Below are 5583 nucleotides of genomic sequence, written 5' to 3' on the forward strand. Positions count from 1 at the left end.
GTAACAACAGCTATCACGCCAGCATTGAACAACCTCCTTTTGAGATGCTCTATGGTAGGAAGTCTAGGACCCTAATATGTTGGGGTGAGGTCGTCAACGAGTCATGGGTAGCATTGTGGTGGTACTTCGGATGACTGTGTTGATTCCGCAGCTTCGAGGCAGACTTCAAACAGCTCTGGGCCGATAGAAGAGTTATTTACATAGACGCCGGTCAAACTTAGAATTCCAGGTTGGGGACATGGTACTTCGGAAGGAGTGACCTTGGAAAGGTGTCATTCGATTCACGAAACGGGGTAAGCTAGGCCCCATATATATTGGTCCATTTTGGGTGTTAGCAGAGGTGGGCAGGTTTAAATATCTTTTGGATCTACCAAAGGAGCTCAGTTAGATCGATAACACTTTTCACGTCTCTCAGCTGCATAAATTTTTGGTTGATGATTCCGTAGTAGTTCCATTGGAGGACATTCAGGTGGATCATCGCCTGAATTATATAGAGAGACCATTGGCCATCCTCGACAGGAAGACAAAGGCTCTATGAAATAAGGTGGTGGATTTGGTAAAGGTGTTGTGGTAGAACCGAAAAGGTTTAGAGTCGACATTGAATCCTGAGGATGAGATGAGCAAGCATTATCCAGAGTTGTTTCCAGTAGTGGACATCGAGGACGAAGTCTGATTTAAGTGGGGGAGAATTGTAATAATCGAGTTTCAAGTACCCTTCAATTTTGGACTTAGTTGTAAAAAGATTTCATTTTGGTCCTTGGAGTACGCTAGGTGTAACATGGAGTATGTTGGGCGCACTCCCTTAAATGAATCGCGTGTGTCGATGGCGTATGCTTGGCGTACTCATGTGTACGCCGGGCGTACATATGCAGGCCACAAACCCTAATTTTTAGGGTTTGGTCCCTATTTAAACATCATTATGAGCCTTGAGGTTTCCCCCTCATCACCCCCCTCTCCTCTAAAGACTCCCCACGAAAACCCTAGCATTTCCTTGTGTGTTTTGAGCCTTGAAAGTGAACTTTTGGTGCTTTTGGTGTATTGTCAAGAAGTAGGAGCTTGGTGATCAATCATTGGTTGGAGTGGAGCTTAAAGGTCTAGAATCTTCATCATCTTGGCAAGCCTCAAAATCTATAAAGTTACAACCTTGATGATCCTTCTTCTAGATCTAGCTAGTTTAGAGATCTTGGTTTATTTTGGTCCTTTGAGTGGTTTCATGTGAGTATAAGCTACTCCAGGAGCTTAGGATGATAGATCTTAGTGTTTTTGAGGTCCCTTGTTCCTAAAACTAGTAGCTTTATGGGTTTATCTCAACCATGAAAAGGTTGATGTTCATTTCTTCAAGTTAGGGTGTGAGAATTGGGTTTTGGGGCTTATTAAGCCATGCATAATCTTAAAGCTTCCGACTTTATGGATTCAGACCTTGTGTTAGAGTAGATATGAAGTTTGGATGAAAGAGTCTTAGTAGGTTAAGCCATTCTTAAGGGGTTTGGTTCACATATTAGTATGTCGGGCGTACTCGAATGTACGATGCACGTACTGGGTTTGAACCTCGTCATCTAATTGGTGCGCGTATGCGGCGTGTACGCGTTTGATTCGCTTAGCGTACTCCCAAGTGTGGGCTTTAGGGTTTCATATCATTTTGGGCTCTAGGTACTGTTGGTCTTGGGCCATGGTTTTTAGACCGATTAAAGAAAAGGGTAAAATGACCCTTTTTCCCTAAGAGCCATGTTTAAGGAATTAGACTCCCGGTTATGGTTTATGACCTAATTGTTAATTAGGGTTTTATTATTTGTAATTTAGTGCAGGAATTCTTTAGTTCAACAACCCGATTGTTATTTGCTTATCAACAGATCGAGGAGAGTGTCCTCATAGTGTTTTCCGGGTCGAAGGCACCAATGCCGGCACATGGATTATTGTTATTAGTATGCTAGTTGTCTGTGTGACTCTTGCATGTGTTGTATGTGTTTGTATGAATATTGGGTGGGGCCCGATGCAAGGCAGGGCCTGGTGAGTGTGTTGGGCGAGGCCCATCACATGTTACTGATAGATTTGTACCATGCAGGGCCCTATTGATGATGGGCATGGCCCATTGTATGTATGGTATGGGGTATTTTGGGGAACTCACTAAGCTTTGTGCTTACGGCTTTCAATTTATGTTTTAAGTACTTCCGGTTCAAAGGGGAAGGGCTCGGGATGATCGCATCGCACACACTTTGATTTTCCGCATTATCTGACTGTGATGTATTTTGGATTATTATTGATACACTACGATTTCCTTATTGTTCTGATAAACATGTTTGGTTGATGTTTTATTTAAGATAAAAACAAAATTTTTGGTTATATATTTTGGGACATTACAAAATTGGTATCGTTGAAAGAAGAAACTGAACTCTAGTTGAAATCGCTCGGTCGATATTGAACTTTGTAAATATTTCCCTTTATATTTGGGCTGAAGCAGTCTCCACAACTTGTTTTACTCAAAATCAAGACATCATCAAACATCACCTCAACATGACACCATATAAAGCGATGAATGGTCGGAAGCCGAGAATCTCGTTCTTACACGTCTTTGGATGTAGATGTTTCATCAAAAACAATCGTGATCAACTCACCAAGTTTCAACCAAAGTCAGATGAAGTAATCGTCTTAGGATACTCTGGTAAATAGCTTACTAGGTTCTAAACCGTAATACCGATATAATTGAAGAAACCTTTGACATCACTTTTGATGAAAATTTTTGTTCAGAACTCATAACCAACTCATGCTACAACGCACATCCTGGAGTTTGATGCTCCGCCTCCCGGGTCTCTGAATTCTTATGTTATCTATGAAGTCGATTTTGAAAGCCTATTCGGACCAATAGAAATAGCTATTGACATGGAATCTCAATCAAGACCATTTTCAACACAAAATCCTCATGTTTCTCAAACATATTTGGTCCGACCCCAACATTTCCTCCATTTAATTTCAATGTATTCCCATCTCTGGCTGAGGAGGAGAATACCTCTGCTTTTGTGCCTCAAGGTTAATAAAGCAATCCAACCCTCAAATCAAATGTTGATGGTTTCCAAGATGTAGCAAATTAATTTTCTGAAATTCATCCAATTCTAAACAACAATAAAGATGATGCCAACTTCTTTGACTTTTTGGATGATGGTGATACAAACATATCAGGTTCAGAAGTTCGGGGGGGAGCATCATCCACAAATGCAAACATTTTGGGTGGAGCAATACAACCCCATTGTTGATGTCGGATCATCTGTTGCATAAGAACTTACGAGATTGAATATCTGGACAAAGGATCATCCTCCAAATGAAGTCATCAGAGATCTTAACGCCGGAGTTCAAACTCGCTCTGCTGCTAATATTCAAAATGATTGTCACCTTACGACATTATATCAATGGTTGAACCAAAATCCATCAAATAAGCTCTAGAGCATTCCGACAGGATGACAGCCATGCAAGAAGAATTAGCAGAGTTAGATAGAAATCAAGTGTGGACTCTTGTCCCTCTTCTCAGGTTCACCCAATTTTTGGAACTCGATGGGTTTTCCGAAACAAACTTGACAATGCAAGAGTCATAGTCTGAAACATAGCGAGATTGGTGGCCAAAGGATTCACTCAGATTGAAGGTCATGATTACAATGAGACCTTTGCACCTGTTGCCCGTATTAAAGCTATTCAAATATTTGTTTCACATGCTTCTCACAAGGCTTTCAAGGTTTACCAAATGGATGTCAAAACTACCTTCCTCAATGGTGAACTTGATAGTGAATTTTATATTCAACAGCCTCCTGGGTTTGTTAATTTATCCTATCTGAACTATTGCTACAACCTCCAAAAACTTGTGTATGGCCTGAAGCAAGCTCCTCGCGCCTGATACGAGACTCTTACACGTTTTCTAAAGTGTTTTGGTTTTCAAATTGGAGTTTTTGATCTAACCTTATTCCAAAGAACGAACGGAAAGCATCTCATGTTTGTCCAAATATATGTCGATGACATCATCTTTGGATCAACTAATTCGATGATGGTAGTTGACTTTGCCAAGTTGATGGTTATCCCAATCCATGTGAGTATGAATCATGAGTTAAGATTCTTTCTCGGACTGTAAGTTAAGCAGACCAATAGAGGAATCTTTATTCACTAAGAGAAATATATTTTCGAACTTCTGAAGAAATATTCAATGGACACATGTGCATCTGCAAAAGTTCCGATGCGTTTCAGATACAAAATCTTCTCAAACCCATCTGGTGATGTCGTTGATTAAAAGAAATATAGGGGAGTGAATGGATCGTTGCTATACCTTACTCCAATTCATCCCGACAATATGTTATCAACATGTCTTTGTGATAGATTCTAGGTTAATCGGAAGATGTCTCACCTTTTGGCTGTGAAGCAGATCTTGTGATACCTTAAAGGAACAAAGAGCCTCAGAATTTGGTACTCGACAAATGAAAGTTTCTTATTGCAAGCTTATTCAAACTCAAATTATGGGGGACCACAACTTGATAGGAAGAGTACATCTGGTGGTTGTAAATTTTTGGGCAGAAGATTAGTTGGCTGGTCATCCAAGAAACAGAACTGCATAGCACCTTCAACAGCCGATGCAGAATACATTGTTACTACAAGCTGCACCTCTCAAGTTCTATGGATGAATTCTCCGCTGTTATACAATGGTTATCGATTTCAATAGATTTCGATATACTGTGATTCTCAAAGTGCTTTCGCGATCTCTCATAATCCGATCCAACACTCCATGATCAAACACATCGATATTTAGTACCATATTTTTAAATGCCATGTTTCTTAAAGTAACAGTGATCTCATTTTTGTTCCATCAGATGATGAAATTGCTGATGTCTGATCCACAATTCGTCCAGGAAGTATGTACTCTCTGATGTAAACATCGGAAATTTAAATAATTCTGACTCATTTTTCATTTCAGAATTGTTTCTTCTCAGTAAATAAAGGATTATTATATGTCTTTTTGTTTAACCCTTCTTCTAGTCTTAAGTTCTTTCAAGTTGTATCTCCATTGAAAATTTTGTCAGAATTCTCTTTCTCAGAGATCTTGAGAAATTTTACCTTCTGAAATCTCCATGATAAATCTACCTCTGACTTCAAATATGAGTTAGTAATGTTATTTCACTTTAGCTCTATTTTGATCTCTAATACTTTAGCTCTCGGAACCTCTTGACTCTATTTAGAAGAAAATTAATCTAAGATCTTCCTTGAAACTTTTGACTCTGATATAAATTCTTGAAGTTGTGCCACTTCTCGCATCAATATATAATAATAGTGACTAATTTTCGATTCTCGGAATCATCTTATATCACGTCATCTCAGAATTCCTTTAGTCTAAGATACTTCTTTAATAAATAATAAATATGATTTTAAGGATATAATTAACCATGATTTCCGAAACGCCAAAATGTTTACCTAGCGGTTATTATCCTTTAGTTCCAATAAACACAATTTGGCACTCATTCCAATATACCACATTACTTCCTGAATTGGAATCGACGTTTTCCCTTTTTAATCAAATACATGTATTGTCTCATGGGATTAACTGTCACATAGGAA

This window comes from Lactuca virosa, chromosome 7, assembly GCF_052849685.1.
Source record: "Lactuca virosa cultivar CGN04683 chromosome 7, Lactuca_virosa_CGN04683_v6, whole genome shotgun sequence".
Lineage (NCBI taxonomy): Eukaryota > Viridiplantae > Streptophyta > Magnoliopsida > Asterales > Asteraceae > Lactuca > Lactuca virosa.